Genomic DNA, 17,859 nt, shown 5'->3' on the forward strand with positions numbered 1-17,859 from the left:
CAGTAGAACTCCCTACCCCCAGATATGACAACAAAAGTATCACCCAGCATTGCCAAATATGTGCCCTGAGTTGAGAACAATTGATCTGCCCAGACTGTGACCTGACTTCCATCCCAGTTCTGCACCACTCATTTCATGCCTCCCAACCACCACTGCCACTTCGCCCTTCTCCAGCCGTACCAGCTTCCTGCCACCTCTTCAGATACAACCGTTTACCATGTGTTAGTCTTTTCAGGCTGCCATAACAAAAATGCCATAGACTAGGAGCCTTAAACAACAGATACTGATTTCTCACAGTTCTGGAGACTGGAAGTCCAAGATCAAGGTACCAGCCAACTCAGTTCCTGGTGAGGGCTCACTTCCTGTCTTGCAGATGGCATCTTCTTGCTAAGTCCTCACAGGGAGGAGAGAGAATTCTGAGTTCTCTTTCTCTTCTTTATAAGGACCTTAATCCCATCACCAAGGCTCTAGTCTCAAGATCTCATCTAATCCTCATAACCTCCTGAAGGCCCCATCTCCAAATACCATCACACTGAGGCTTTGAACTTCAACATGAATTAGCATGGGCAGGGAACACAAATATTCGGTCCATAACACATCGTTTTCCATCCACTTGTTTTCCACTCCTCTGTCCCCAACTCTGGATTATCTAATTCCTCCTCATCCTTCTAAATGGATTATTTCCTGATCCTGGAAATTAGCCTTCTACCTTCAAACCTGTCCTGTTTTCATAACGTGTGTGTGTGTGTGTGTGTGTGTGTGTGTGTGTGTGTGTGTGTGTGCTTCTTGCACAGGACTATCATCATTGAAATTGCTTTTGCAATTAGTTCTGTCTGCTATTCTTTCTGCACTGAAAGCTTCATCAGCAGAGGAGCCATAGTTGTATAGCTCACTATAGTTTCCAACTTCTAGCACAGTGCCTGATGAACAGCATCCACAAATAAATATCTAAAGACAGAAAAAAGGCACTAAAACCAGGATGTTCAGTAAGGAATGTGACCACAGGCACACCCTGAAGCTTCTCACTTGCAGATTTTCTGTTAGATGGTATTATGGTGTGTAATAAAGACTGCTGCTCTAATAATAATAACTAACATTGATTGAGTACTTAATTTATGTCAGGTACTGCACTATATATTTATTATATCAATGAATCCTTAAAATCATCTGATGAGGTAATAGCTATTAGCATCCCCATTTGATGAAGAGGTTAAGTAAATGGACTAGGGTCACCCAGCTCCTAAGTGGCAGAATTCTCACATCAGAAGTTGAACCTAATGGCTATTTTACTCCTGTACCATATCGTCTGTCATGAGTTAGGGAACATGGAGTTAAGTTTTCAGCCATTCCTCAGACTATATACTAGGAGATTGTTTCCAGTATAACCGAGATCTGCAAAGTATCCATGTCAAGGTCCAGATTCTCAATTCACAAGCAGAATAAAGATTGCCAAATAATTCTGCTCAGTATCATTTGGAAGATGGGAATTGGGCACTTGGACATTAGGGCATAAACAAGGAGACAAGAAAGTTAAAGACTCTCCCCAGCATATTGCATCCATCTAAAGTTTCATTTTAATTAACAAACTTCTCTTAGACTTCACAAGCATATTAGTCATTCATTCCTTAGTATGAACCATCTAGAGCCTAAAAGAAAAAAAATTTCCTCTGATATTCTGTGTGTGTGTGTGTGTGTGTGTGCGTGTTTGCTCGTGTATGTTTGACTATAACAATTACAGATTCTGTGGCCCTTCAGTGCAGGGTAGTGATGAAACGGATAACCCAGAAAAGAGCTTGGAGATCCATAGGCTTTGGTAAGGTCACTGAATACTTGGTTCCAGAAAAGTAGGTGGGATTAGGGCACTGGATATGAAGTGGGAAGATGCCAAAAGTAATTGCTACCCATTTGCAATTACTTCCAGGGCCCAGCGGTTGAGAAAAATCATCCTAAGGGCTACCTTTGGCACTGGAAACTTTCAATAGAGTTTTCATGAATAATTCACTTTGCCAAAGTAGAAGTCACCATGGTTTGTAGTTCACTTTCCTTCCATTAATTTAATCTATGACTTTCATTTCGTCTATCTGTAAAAACTAAAAGGATGCTAATATTTAGCTATGAGCCAGGAAATTGATTTATTAAGCAGCATTTATAAATCATTTTTCATGGCACACCAATAGTTTAGCAAAAGTCTTTTAAAAATAAGATTTTTACTGAGAATGGATTCAGGAGAAAAATAAGCATTCTATACATAGTCGACTGAATTTTCTCTCTTCTACAGTTAAAATTTCATCTACCCAATTTTGATGCATGTATTCAAGTGCCAGAGAAGGCTCAAAATATAAAGTCCATCTGTCTAATGGAGGTTTGGCCTATCAATCAAATTTGTCATTACTTGGATTAAGTTGTTGAGATGAACTGCTTTTTGGAAAATAAGGAAGGTGGGAATGCCGTAACAAATTATGGTGAGTTAGAAGGGTTTGGGTTAATGAACCTATACCAGTAGAAATCCAACAGCTTGTTTCTTGGACTCCCTTCAGGGTTGGTAGAAAGAAAATATGCTCTCAAAGGTAGAGCCTTCATCCCTTTGGCATCCTCCTGAGGCATCCGCCCAGTCATCATGATACTGTCTCAGGCCCTGGCCATCAGTACCCTCCTGACTAATTAAAAGCTTACATAACAGCAGTGTTAAAGGGCATGGAGTCCTTTCCCTCTGAAAGCAGGACTCTGGCTCCGAGCTTGGAGCTTGGTGATATCAAACTCATTCTACCACATGGACACAGGCTATTTTTGGGCAAAGCCAACTCCAGTGCTTCACTCTCTATAGTGGAAACAGGAGCTGACCTTGGTTGACCCTGAGTGGCCTGGACATCATGGCTTCCCTTGAGAAGTGATGATGAGCAGTTTGGAAAACAAAAGAGTGTTTGCCTGCAACATTCATGGTGCTGGATAGTCCAAACAAATCTAGAACCTCTCAAGAATGGGATTTTCAATTCACCCCAAGGGTGCAAGCGTGAGCCTCCTTTCTTCTTTCCCTATTCTTTTCTCCCTCTCACTGAAGAATGGTAGAGGACTGTGAGATAAGTAAAATGGCAACACTGGTCCTAAGCTTATGCATAATGTAAATCACATACTGATCTACTGAAAAATAAGTTTAGTTACTATTTTAGTTCTCTGGGTGAGTCCTGTGTGTCCCTGTTAAGTCATTATTTCTAAGACTGAGAGCATCTCAGAGGGAAGAGAATTGTATACTTAACTGTGTATGCCTAGTTCTCTGCCTGGGTCATTATTTAATATGTAAGTATGAACTATTTTGTACCCAATGGGTGAAAGGAAAATTTAATTTCATTTAGGAACATTTTACAGAAACACATTGTTATCAAATTTCATGCAAGGTATGTGCCATTTTTCCAAAGAAAGAAGAAAATGAGTTATCACTCAATTCTTTTTCCTCCTTTCCTTCACTGAGGTGGAAAAACTATCCTGCAATTCTATCTCAGACCACTAACTGACTTTATTCCAGGGGCACATGGGCAGGCAGGCTTTTCTGTTCCCAAACTGCCGCTACCTGGGGAGAACATTAAGGAGGATATTAGCTGTCCTTCTAAATACATTCTGGATTTCCTGGGTTCTGTTTTCTCTAGCCAGACCTCTTTCTCTTACCCCTGCTAACGTAATAGGGTTAGTGGCTGTAAAGATGACAAGGAAATATTGAAGATAGGATGATAATGTGAGTTTCTCATTTTATTTCATAGGTGTGCATGCTTGCTCAGTAATGTCCAACTCTTTGAGACACTATGGACTGCAGTCCAACAGGCTACTCTGTCCATGGGATTCTCCAGTCAAGAATACTTGAGTGGGTTGCCATTTCCTCCTCCAGGGGATTTTCCCGACTCAGGGATCAAACCCCTATCTCTTGCGTCTTCTGCATTGGCAGGCAGATTCTTAACCTCTGCTGCTGCTGCTGCTGCTGCTAAGTCGCTTCAGTCATGTCCAACTCTGTGTGACCCCATAGACAGCAGCCCACCAGGCTCCCCCGTCCCTGGGATTCTCCAGGCAAGAACACTGGAGTGGGTGGCCATTTCCTTCTCCAATGCACCACCTATGAATTTCTTGTTTTATATATCATCTGTCTTATTGAAGAAAGTAAAACAAAGATAACTTCCATAGTTGTGAAGAACAGTGAAATAATGGTAAAGAATGTTTTTACTTTAATTTGTAACTGCTATAAAGGCATTCAAAGAATATCAGGAATAATAATTTCCTAATTGTTTGGAACCTAATGGATTTTAATTATGAATGAAAACATGCTCAGCAATTTTGTTGCACATGTTGTCCTTGTGCTCTAGTTAATTGTCTATATTTAAAAATCATTATATCGGTATGTCATTCAACAAACATTGTTGACCACTTATGTTGTTCCTCGGACCATGTGAACATGGAATGAAATTTAATGTAAAATAAAACACGGTTCTTAACTCTTGATGAACTTAAATTCTGATTCCTGAGTGAAGATGTGACATAAGTTATGCTTATTACAAATGTTAGGAGAAACACAGTTCTAGGGTGCTACACAAGTTTTTCATTTTTTTTTTTTAATTTTAAGTGACTTTCCAGTACCATAATCATGGAAAAATCTTCAGAGTTAGATAATACTTAATACTGAGATACAAAACAATATGTTGTCCACAAATTGCTTGTGTATGTCTTTTCTCCTTATTTACACCCTCATCTTGTGGCTAGACATTGGATATTAAACTTCTTTTTTTTAATTCCTTATATTTTATCCTTTTAGCAAGGATCAGCTACCTAGCAGGACCTTCATAAATACTGAATAATTGTTTTTTAATATTTGTTAAATAGTAAGAAAAAAGTCAGAGCAAATGCCAAGAATTCCATCTGTATCTTTCAGCTGACTAAATTCCAACAGAGAGATTGTCTATGGAAACCTCCACATGGCAGATACTCCGATGGCTTGTTTCTGTGTTGTCTGTGGGGAAAACTCAATTCTAATTCTCATTTTTCTTGAATTTTTGACTATAAAGTGAATCCAGCTTCAGTGATCTCACTTAGCAATCAGCCTCCTAGCATCTTGAAGATTTAATAAATATCATTTTATGTCACATAAGAGCTGCAAGTTTCTTGGGAAAGACCTTATATAAATACAAGATGCCAATATGACTACCATGACTCACGTGTGATATTGTTTCTTCTTGACAAGAGTGCAGCATTTCCTTTAGAAACATGCCATTGTTTCCATTTTTTATTTCACTTTTATGTTTCATCTGGCTCATCTTTTTGAAGTCACTTTCCTTGTTTAAATAGTTTTGTATTGTCCCTTTTCTCTCAAACTGGTTTTATTTTGATGGGTTTACACTTCTCTGGAGGAAGCTGCATATGGAAAAAGGTAAGAACCATTGAGCTGCTAATAATAATTATCCTCTGCCCTTTTAGAGCCTCTTTTATTTGAGACTATCAAAGCATTTGTCAAACTGGTATATATAATGACCTCCATCATGCAAAAGAATCACTGCTAGGGAGGCTGAATGACTTCCAGAAGGTTGACCAAAGAAAACGCAGAATCCACACTCCCTTCCCCCTTTCTTCTTCCCTGTCTCCCAGCCCCTAGGACCCCTAGGCCATAAGGAGATTTGGAGAAAAGGAGAGCAAGTCTCCATGATCTGTTGCTCTAATGGAGATCTAAAGAGGGTGCTTCATGCAGGCTCATAGCCTGAGGATATATGAACTCGAAATAGCCAAACATCAATTAAGTAGCAAACCAGAGGCAGAGAGGTCACTTTGGGACAGAAAGTCAAAAAAAGGCTTTGTCAAGTAGAATTTCCGGTTAACCTGTCCCAGTAAGTGGCTGATTCTCCACATGGCCTTGCCTTTGCAGTTTTCATCCTCACCTAGAAAAATCGAGATTATATTTGATAAAGGGCAAGAGTTTGCTTTTTCTTCAGCAGGCCAAATTGAGGGCTCTGTGTGAGTGTGTTTAGTCTGCCCGACTCTTCGCAACACCATAAACTGTAGCCCACCAAGTCCCTCTGTCCATGAGATTTTCCAGGCAAGCACAAAGTGGGTTGCCGTTTCCTCCTCCAGGGGATCTGCCAGACCCAGGGATCGAAACTGCATTTCCTGCATTGGCAGGCAGATTTTTTACTCCTGAGCCACCAAGTTGAAGACTAGCAAGATGAATTTCTGGGTTCTCCTAAAGGGGATCATTTAGGCCTAATATTCATTGAGTTTCAGAGTCCTTTAACAATTGACCATCTATGCTTGATAACGTTCAGATTTCCTTTCTGAGTTCTATTTGCAAATAGAACGACATATCGCAAACTGACAAAGTTCCCTTAAGAATGGAAAAATGAATGACGTGAATAGAATTTGGCAAGCCAGGCCTTTCTATTAAACCTGGAGTCTGAGAACTGCTGGAAGGTCCGGGTCTGACTGATGGCAGAAAGGGCTCTAGGGCCTCTATGCTAAATGGTGAACCAGGGACCATAAAAAAGATAAAGTTGAGACGAGCTCAGCCATCAAGTTATTCTGCAAATGGAGGAGGGCATTTTATACCCAGAGAGAGAAGCACTGATTGGCATCTGAATATTGCTAATATGTCCCATAGAACTTACTCAGAATAATTTTTTACTATTAATTTGAACAAGAGTGCTGAGACTCTTTATGTGTATAATAAAGCTAATTTCTGTGTTTTAATAGAGGTGATTTTTTTTTACTTAGTAAAATCAGAATCTTATTACATTTTAGGAGTGAATGTAACTTTTATAACTTTGGGTTCTGATTCTGGATTCTGTTTAGTGACTAAGATGCCCTTACTTCAATCCGCTTAGATTAGATTGAACTCATGATGCCCACTATTTCTCCCTTAAGCATGCCACAATAGTTCTTAAAATACAGCATTTTCACAACAAGCTGTTTCATACATTCATTCTCATATTTGGTTTCCTACCTTTAAAGAACACTAACGGTTTGTATTTTTCTGATCAATAAGGAATTGATGATACTTGATTTGAGGGAAATAATGACTTATTTATGAAGCATTTACTATATGCCTGGCCCTGTGTTAAGCCGCATATGCACTGTCATTTCATCCCTAAAAGAACAATACACAGTAGTCACTAGTGCTATTGGCATTTTACAGATTAATAAACAAAGGTTTAAAAATTGAAGTCACTTGATTGATGCCACACAGCTTGTAAGTGCCACAGCTGTCATTAAAATCAAGGTCCTACCAACTCCAAACCCACTCTCTTAACTGCAATTTTAACCTGTTTCATAACTGATTCTTAAATTTCTAGTTCTTTGACCTTCACTGTGCCTAGCTAAGCCATCACAAACCCTGTGCCACTTTACTATCCACTCAAACATCCTCGGCCAGCATGTTGGCATATATGTACATGTGTTAGATCAAGTTGGAAACACCAAAGACTGCTACCCCTCCACCTTATGCTTCAACGGGACTTTAAACACACTTTGGATAAGTGTTTCAACTTTAATGACTGTAATGTCTGCTGGAAAAGAGATGGCCTTACTAAGGGTCATTTCTTGGTAAATAAAACTCTGCTGCTGTTGACTTTTGATTCATCGTCACACTGATATTTAGTGTCAGTCCAGTGTGCTGGACGAGGCAGCAGTCTTGAGCTCTTATAAAGGGAAACAGGTGGCTGCTCACAGTGGACACATTCCTGTTGGCAGAGGTGGGGCACTGCTAACTAGTATTTAGGATTTCAACTGAAGCTGGCATTTGCAGAACCGCTTTTCTCTTTAACATTCTTTTCAAAGGAGAGGCAACCAAAATAGAAAGTATCATAACTTCTTCCTGTGTCATGCACATTTTGCTCCTTCAGAAGACAAGACTTCCCTTTACTTGGACTCAAATAAAGCATTCACATGCTCCCAGGCTGATATACAGTTGTCAAAACTAATACACACAGGTGTTTAGCATACCAGGGAGAGTAAATGTTTTTGTCACCTTTTTAAACAACTTCCCCCACAATCACCGAAGCTCTCCAAATAGAATCTGCTGACTTCCAAATAGAATCACTGACCACTGGCAGAGTCAGAGTCACAGAGTGACTCACTGCCGGAGAGAACAAACAAGCTCAACAAAGGCTACTTGAAGATGTAAATACCGTTTCCTCATAGCTAGTGAAAGCGCCCTTTTTTTTCCCCCACAGAATAGAACTCAAAAGCCTGTGGGTGGGGGTTCCTGCATCTCAGATATCCCCAGGTCTCAAAAAATACACACACCCTCGAACAACTGTTCCCCCCCACCCTTCCTCTCCCAACTCCTAGAGTGCACCAGATGCATTCAGCTCCTCCGTGAAAATACTGCTGAACCCAATCCAGTCCAGCCCTAACCCACGCCACTTCCCAGAAGCTAGCCTTGCCAAGGTCTCCAGTAACACACTCACTGCCAAAATGAAATGGCACGTCTCCATCTTGATGCTCCTTGACCTACGTACAGAATCTGACACTGCTGATAACCAATTACACAACTCTCTCTCCTTGGCTTCTGAGCCTCTTTCCTCATTTAGTCTGACTCTCACCCCCATCTGCTTTAGAGACCCTCCATCCCCCTTCCCCTAGCTTTCGCTTTCTGTGGGGTAACCCACCACTGTTTGGCAAGAGAACTATTTCATCTCAGTGGCCTTACGGAGGGCAGAGTCCATTTTTATTCATGTTGGAACCCCAGTGCCTAGACGGTGCTTGCAAAATAACATGGGCTCCAAAAAATGTTTGCTAAATGAGTGCACATAGCTAATAAATCAAGTTCTGTATTCACCTCTGTCGTGCACATTGCAGCTGGCTGTAAGATAAGTTCTGTGACCAATTCATATTAAACAGAAATTTGTCTTCCGTCTTTATATTTTCCCACATCCAACATCGATATGTTGATAAATAGCGCTGATAAATCAGAAAGCTCCCAAATAAAACTCCTCACTGACTTTTGGTTGTTTTTTGACTTCGACTTCTATTTTCAGTTCCTAATTAAATCTGCTTTTTCAGTCATGACATTTTCTGAATCTGATTTCCTTTCAACTCTTCTGAAGGATTTTTTACAGAATAAATACAAAAGTACTCAGTGTTCAATTGGCATGTTGTATAGTAACTGTTTGCTCTGATGTATTACAAAAAGCAGCCAATTAATATTTGTTGAGTGATGGCCACACGAACAACTGGATTATGTGTGCTGTTTCTCAATTTGATCATGAATGTAATCCAGGCACATGAATTAGTGGTTCCACTGTCTGTTTATTTTCGTCATCCTAATGACCAAATTATATTATCTCAAAAAGTGATTCAGTCCAAGTAAAGCAATTTGTTACTTCAGTAAAAAAACAAAAACTTGACTCTATCAACTCTTAAATTTATCCTCTGGTGTATATGTAATCCTTTGTCTCCTATTGGAATAAACCATGGACTCATCTCCCCAGAATCCCAAGTTGCAATAATTCTTTCCTGTAAGTCTTAAGTTCTTCTGCCAAAGTAATCTTTCTCACCTGTCATTTTTTATATGTGAGACTTTTCTGGGACTGTATCATTTTTTTTTAAATTTGTCCTGTAAATCATGTATAAGATCCTTTTGCTCAGTTGCAAAGTCTTCCTATTTTTTAAATGCCTTCCTAGTCATTTTTCTCTCTTCTTGTATACCCTCTAATTGAACCACATCTGTGTCTGCTCACTATCTAATTCATTTGACCATTTTACTTTATATCGTCTTCCATTTGGATGGATGGATAGATATATAGATAGACAGATTAACAAAATCACTTCTCACAGACACTAAAGAATTATTAATATAATCTGCTAGCACCAAGAGCTTACTTCCTAATGACATATATTGTCTTTTTATCCCCTCTTGATGAGCATATCTCTTCCATATTTGTAATGGGTCAAGACATTCATATTTGAATATCATTGTATGTATGGTTTACAAAGCTATCTCTCCTTTTATCTATTTCTGTTTTATTATCATCAGTTTCTGATTGCAAACTCTCAAATGGAAGAATGATGTTTATTAAACGTATCCTAAACAATTTCCAGCACTGTAATATGAGGATATAGACAAGTAAAATATTGTTTATGTCTATTAACAAATTGTTATGCATGTATCTGAAACTCTATAGGTATCTGAAACTATAAAAAAATCAATTAATTCTTTCATCTTTCACCAGTATTTTCATTCAACCTTGCTAGAGGGAATATGTAATGAAAATGGGCCCCTTCCATTATTCAGTGGATCTTGTTAGATCAATAGTATTTCCCATTTAGTAAAATGTGATGTCTCATGATTTTTCATAGCAATCTGTATAATTGGAAGGGATGTGCTTTGATTAACATAGAAGAGTGATAATTCAAAAAAGGCATCATAATGAGATATAAGAGAAGCCTTGTTGATATTTCTAACCCATGTGAGTTTCCAAAATAAATACTTTTAGGAAACTAAAAAGAACACCTTTCCAAGTTTCCTGCTGCTTATCATCCCTTCTATGTGATCCTTTTAGTTACAAACCATGTACATTACAAATTTCTTTCTCCACTGGTCATAGCTACACTCTTTTGCCTGACATTTTAAATCTTCAATAAAATATAAATGAGCAACAGCTTCCTGCTAACCACAAATTCCCCTTCTTGTTTTGCTTTGTCTAAATGTTCTTCTTGAATGCCCAAAGGACTTTCTCTTCCTGCTTGGCACAGTCTGAAATTAGTTTGAATCACATTATTCTTACATCCAGGGTACCTGCATTATGATTCCAAGGGTAATTTGTGTCCTTTAACCATAGAGTGCTTATCATCAATGCTTCAAGGGACTCTAATCTGGCTTTGATCTTGCTCACTTCATCAAGGCTGCTCAGGGGTAGATCTGCTCACTGGAAAAATATTGGTTTCATTCCTATGACAACTAAGAAATCCATTTCTCAACCAAGCCAGCGATTTCTAACAGCGTTCTTTTTTTTTTAATCACATTTACAAGACAATGCTGGTACAAAAGTGTGCACCCATTTTTCTCACCGTTAAGTTCAACGCAAGCAGTTTTTTTTGCCATCTCTCCTTGAACATCAATTCTGACCTAAATATTCAGCTCTTGAGGATCAATTAAAAATCTTGTTCTGTCTCTGTGCAAGTGTGCCATTTTTTAAGTGTGTGTATGTGTCTCTGTGTGTTTCCTTTCCAAAGTCTCATTAAAAGATTAAGACACACTATTATTACACACTATTATTAGTTAAAATAAATGGGTAGACTTTGCTTTGCTTATTGCTCATTCATGCTTTTATTAATTTTATAATTAACTATATATATATAATTATAATTTTAAAACTCTTCCAGTTAGATCATTCTAATGGCAGGTCACTTTATCTGCCAAAAAGACTGATTATAAACCTCTGTTTTGTGCAAAATCCCCACTGTTCACAGGGTGTGGTGCAGAGACACTCGAGCATTCCTGAGTTGCCATAATATTATAATATTTTTTGTGAATGAATTGATCTACTTTAGGAAATATGATCTCCAAGTTGGATTTTGTAACCAACTATTTCCCAGGTTTATTTCTGGGCACTAACCTGGTAGCTATCCTCTCCGTTCAAAGTCATTGTCACACAAACACTGAAGATAGCTAACATTCTCCTAAATTCTTTGAAATTCCTGATTAGTAGTATCTTGCCTCGAGTTGAATTTGTATAAACCTCGAACTACAATGTGGAAAAAACTGTTAAAGCCTTAATTTCACATCCGGTGTGAAAAAAATGTGTTGTGATAAATTCTTTGTATGGGCTCAATTCAGTCAAGACAGTATCAATGTGACATCAGACAGAAATGAAGAGATTTAAGCCCAGAATGTGTATATGAACACACTACAGTCACATAAGCATTGAGGTGGGGGTTATCTCAAAGCACTAGGCATAGTTCTCACTCCAAATAGTTCTCATTACGTAATCAAAAAGCTGGACTGATTGAGTTCCAGATCAAGTCCTGATACTCTCTAACTAGCTGGATGATAAGACAAGTTAGATAACCTCTTTGTGCCTCAGTTTTCTTTCTGTAAAATTGGAGGACTGAGCCAGAACAGCAACTGACAGGTCCATCTGGCATGACTTGGGTCCTAATATGACCGAGTTCCAGTTCCAGCACCAGCTGCAGTAGAGCCAAAAGTCTAGTCTACATCGTGTACCAGAAGCCCCTTTAGCCAGTGGGAATGAGTGGCAACAAAGTGCTAGTCCTCAGGTGGGCCAGGGCTGATAGAGAGGTTGATAACTCCTGGCGGAGATGATCTCCAACATATCTTTAAGGATATAAATTCTTCCACCTAAAGTGAATCATTGGAATACAAAAAAAATTAACCCCTTTTAAAAAGAGATTCTGAAATCAACCTGGAGCTACACCGTATAAAAAAGAATACCGTTTTAATCAACAAGGATGTACTGTATAGCACAGGGAACTCTACTCAACACTCTGTAGTTACCCATATGGGAAAAGAATCTGAAAAAGAATAAATATATGCATATGTATAATTGAACCACTTTGCTGTACACCTGAAACTAACAACTGTAAATCATCTGCTATTGTTGTTCAGTTGCTAAGTCATGTCCAACTCTTTGTGACCCCATGGACCACAGCAGGCCAGGTTTCGCTGTCCTTCACTGTCTTCTGGGGTTTGTTCTAACTTATGTCCATTCAGTTGGTGATGCCATTCAACTTTACTCCAATATAAAATAAAATTAAAATAATAACAATGCATCTTTAAAGGGATAAGATTATATGAATAAAACATGTAAGAAATATTGTCATGTTGACCACTTTCTCTCAAAGATGATGAAAGAATGGGCTTCCTTAGAGGCTAAATGGTAAGGAACCCACCTGTCAATGCAGGAGATGTGCATTTGATCTCAGGATCAGGAAGATCCCCTGGAGAAGGAACTGGCAACTACTCCAGTACTTTTTCTTGGAAAATCCCATGGACAGAGGAGCTGGTGGGCTACAGTCCACAGGGTCACAAAAGAATTGGACACGACTTAGTGGCTAACCAGCAAAATGAATAGAATAAAATATCAACACTGCTTTACTTTTCCAGAATGCAGCCCATAACTAGTGAAACAGCACCTATTCTTTCAAAGGAGGCAGACATATTTTCCAACAATTAAAATGCATGTGCTTAAAGAAAATGTGGTGTATATATATACAAGGGAATTTTACCAAGCCATGAAAAAAGAATGAACTAATGCCATTTTCAGTAAAATGGATGGACCTAGAGATTATCATACTAAGTGAAGTAGGTCGGACAAAGACAAATATCACATGATATCACAAATGTAGAATCTAGAAAAATGATACAAATGAACTTATTTACAAAACAGAAAGAGACTCACAGATTTTGAAAACAAACATGTTGCCAAGGGGGAAAGTGCAGGGGAAAAGGGATAAATTGGGAGATTGGGATTAACATAGACCCACTACTATATGTAAAATGGATAATCAGCAAGGACCTACTGTATAGCACAGGGAACTCTATTTAATATTCTATAATAACCTGTATAAGTGTTAGCTGCTCAGACATTTCTAACTCTTTGTGACCCCTGTGGACTGTAGCCCACCAGGCTCCTTTGTCCATGGAATTCTCCTGGCAAAGACACTGGAGTGGGTTGCCATTTCCTTTTCCAGGGGATCGTCCCAACCTAGGGATTGAATCCAGGTCTCTTGCATTGCAAATAGATTCTTTACTGTTTGAGCCACCAGGGAAGTCCAATAATCTGTATATATTCTCTAATAACCTATATAGGAAAAGAATATGAAAAAGAATATATGTATGTATATGTATAACTGAATCACTTTTCTGTACACTTTAAACTAACAAAATGTTGTAAATCAACTGTATTCTAAAGTAAAATAAAAACTTTTTAAATAAAACAAAGTCAACTGCATTTTCTGAAACTAACTTTGCACAGGGGCTAGGAGGTCACCTGAGAAGGATCTTGAAGCATGACTCGGAGAAAGGAAAGGTAGTATGAACTGTCCAGGAAAGAGAAATAGATTTCACAAAGGGTCTGTTGTATTTGAGGAAAGATGAGAAGTTTCTTGAACCTGGAGAATTAGAACATTGGGAAACCATCGAAAGAAAGACTGAAAATATGGTAGAAAGTAGGTTCTCATGGAATAAAGTAAGGAGTCTGAATTTTATCAGATAGAAAATAGGACTCCTTGGTGTTGTCTATTTTTATGGCATTTATTTTTTTTTTAATTCACCTATTTTCTCTTTATGACAATAACTGCCTTCTAAGAGAGGAGCAAATCAAATAACAAGACTTTTAGTCTGTCTGGTGTTTTATTGAATAAGTCTGATGGGTTTAACTTACATAAAGCTGGGAAGAGGTTAGCCAAAGTTGCTAAAAAATGAAAGGAGAATAAATTGGAGTTCCTAGTAACGAGATCAGAAACAGAGGAATGAAGGGAGAATTCAACAAGATAAAGAAAAGTGTGTGTGGGGAGGGGGGGTGGTTCATAAACACATTAGTAAATATTCACAGTGAGGGATATTTTAGGGGTAAATGAGGGATATTTTAAGGGTAAATGAGGTATATTTTAAGAATGATTATCTCTTTGTTCCATATAAAGTTATTTTTATTCGTAATGTGGAATTCACTCTCCAGTCTTTCTCCCAAATCTCCAAGTTCATTGAATTTGTAATATTTATGTAAGTAGGGATTTTAGTGTTTGTGAAAATCAAGTGGGCTGAGTTAGTTGTATAAGACATATTAAGAAGGCAAGGCCCGGAGGCTGAGGTGACTAGAGAATTTAATTCCTACAGGCATTTTTAAAAGTCTTGGAAAAGGCTTTGGCCAATAAGTCATGAAATCGGGGAAGAGGAAGAGTTTATGCTAATTTTATCTGGAAGTCAAATGCAAGGGTGGGGGTGGCAGATACCCACCTAATCTAATCTTGGCTCAGAGTAGGTTTTTCAGTAAGAGAGTGGCATGACCACATTCACAGAAAGATAATTTAGTAGTATAAGAATGGACAGGGATTATCCCTGTGTAAAACTGAGTCAGAGATTGGCACAACATTGTAAATCAACTGTACTTCAATAAAAAAGAATTGAACAGGCACTATGAAAGTTGAGGCAGTAGAATAAAACATCAATAGTGAAGCAATAACAAGTAGCATTTGAAGCAAACGTAGGTGTCAATAAGCACACCAGTGTTATCTACTGGCTAGATCTGGGACATGGTACCTAGCAGGAGGGAATATGGAGGCAGAGGTAGGGGAAGGGTAGTGAGTTAAAGTTAGAATGTAGACGTCAGACTTCAGAGTGGCTGTGATAGAGTTAAGTTAGAAGTGTCCATTAGGAACTTGTGTATAGAACTCAAGAGATTTTATATTCAATAACATTTGATTTCACTTCCAGATTATCTTAGCCAGAATGTGGGTCCTATGACTAGGTATTAATAAGTTGTAGTTAGGCTCCCAAGTAGAACACATTAATTCCCATTGTGTATCCTCAAGTTACGTTGCTCTTTCCCTCTTTCCTTCCTCTTCCGTCCCTTCCTTTTTCCTACTTCACTGTCTATTCTCTATCATCAAACAGTTACTGAAGAAACAAAAACTCTCATTGTTTGTAACTTTCTCTAAATCTTGTATAGCAATTATTTTATACATTAATTTCATATGATATGAAAATATTTTCTCACATTTAAATTAAATGAGCTGTCACAGTTTTGATATGGTGGTAGCTGTTGTTATCTTAATTTTTTAGGTTTTTATTATCATTAAAAGAAAATTGTCGCTGTCATATTTTATACACGTCATATTTCTCATAGTCTTTCTGTTTTAAGGAGAAAGTTATTCATAAAACTTTTCCATTGCTATCTATTAACATCAATTTAATTCTCTACAACTGTCTTCTCCTTTTCCTGTTAAGTATATCGTCTTTCTATGCTCTCTTCTCACATGAATGTACACTTTCCCATGTCTTCTGATTTGAATTCCGCAAATGCAAATGGCTGATTAGATCACATCAGTAAGCACTTATGAAGTTTTACCTACTTTTTTTGGCTCTGTTATAGTCATCTTAAGGTTGGTATATCATTAGAATCATTTAAAATTCAATTTGTTAAGCTAGCCACTTTTCCATAGAGCAAAATAGAGAAGCATATTAGAGTCATCATAAGGAGTTGAAATATACAACATAATCATTGTTTCTTTCTGAAAATACAGAAGAATAAGGACCTTACTAACTTGTTTCATTAGAATTTTTACTGAAAACTTTTGAATTTGTAAAAACCACTAGAAATCACTTTAAATTAACTTTTTATGAAATTAGGAGAATTTTAAAGACAGTATCTATCATCTATAGTTAACAGTAAGATAACAAAATCATGGTAAGTATAAAAATTTAATGCCTGTACAACATCAGTGAAAGGTGCTAAAATGCTTGCAGAAATTGGTGACAACAATGAGGACTGAATTGTATTCAATAAAAATGAGATAAAGTATCATTCCATACAAGGGAATATTTCATGCAAAGATGGGCTCGATAAAGGACAGAAATGGTATGGACCTAACAGAAGCAGAAGATATTAAGAAGAGGTGGCAAGAATACACGGAAGAACTGTACAAAAAAGATCTTCACGACCCAGATAATCATGATGACGTGATCACTAATCTCGAGCCAGATATCTTGGAATGTGAAGTCAAGTGGGCCTTAGAAAGCATCACTACGAACAAAGCTAGGGGAGATGATGGAATTCCAGTTGAGCTGTTTCAAACCCTGAAAGATGATGCTGTGAAAGTGCTGCACTCAATATGCCAGCAAATTTGGAAAACTCAGCAGTGGCCACAGGACTAGAAAAGGGCAGTTTGCATTCCAGTTCCAAAGAAAGGCAATGCCAAAGAATGCTCAAACTACCACACAATTGCACTCATCTCACATGCTAGTAAAGTAATGCTCAAAATTCTCCAAGCCAGGCTTCAGCAATACGTGAACCGTGAACTCCCTGATGTTCAAGCTGGTTTTAGAAAAGGCAGAGGAACCAGAGATCAAATTGCCAACATCCATTGGATCATGGAAAAAGCAAGAGAGTTCCAGAAAAAAACATCTATTTCTGCTTTATTGATTATGCCAAAGCCTTTGACTGCATGGATCACAATAAACTGTGGAAAATTCTGAAAGAGATGGGAATACCAGACCACCTGACCTGCCTCTTGAGAAATCTGTTTGCAGGACAGAAAGCAACAGTTAGAACTGGACATGGAACACCAGACTGGTTCCAAATAGGAAAAGGAGTATGGCAAGGCTTTATATTGTCACCCTACTTATTTAACTTCTATGCAGAGTACTTCATGAGAAACGCTGGGCTGGAAGAAACACAAGCTGGAATCAAGATTGCCGGGAGAAATATCAATAACCTCAGATATGCAGATGACATCACCCTTATGGCAGAAAGTGAAGAGGAACTCAAAAGCCACTTGATGAAAATGAAAGAAGAGAGTGAAAAAGTTGGCTTAAAGCTCAACATTCAGAAAATGAAGATTATGGCATCTGGTCCCATCACTTCATGGGAAATAGATGGGAAAACAGTGGAAACAGCATCAGACTTTATTTTTGGGGGCTCCAAAATCACTGCAGATGGTGACTGCAGCCATGAAATTAAAAGACTCTTTACTCCTTGGAAGAAAAGTTATGATCAACCTAGATAGCATATTCCAAAGCAGAGACATTACTTTGCTGACTAAGGTCCATCTAGTCAAGGCTATGGTTTTTCCAGTGGTCATGTATGGATGTGAGAGTTGGGCTGTGAAGAAGGCTGAGCGCCGAAGAATTGATGCTTTTGAACTGTGGTGTTGGAGAAG

The sequence above is a fragment of the Budorcas taxicolor genome, chromosome 1 (assembly GCF_023091745.1).
Source record: "Budorcas taxicolor isolate Tak-1 chromosome 1, Takin1.1, whole genome shotgun sequence".
NCBI classification, from domain to species: domain Eukaryota; kingdom Metazoa; phylum Chordata; class Mammalia; order Artiodactyla; family Bovidae; genus Budorcas; species Budorcas taxicolor.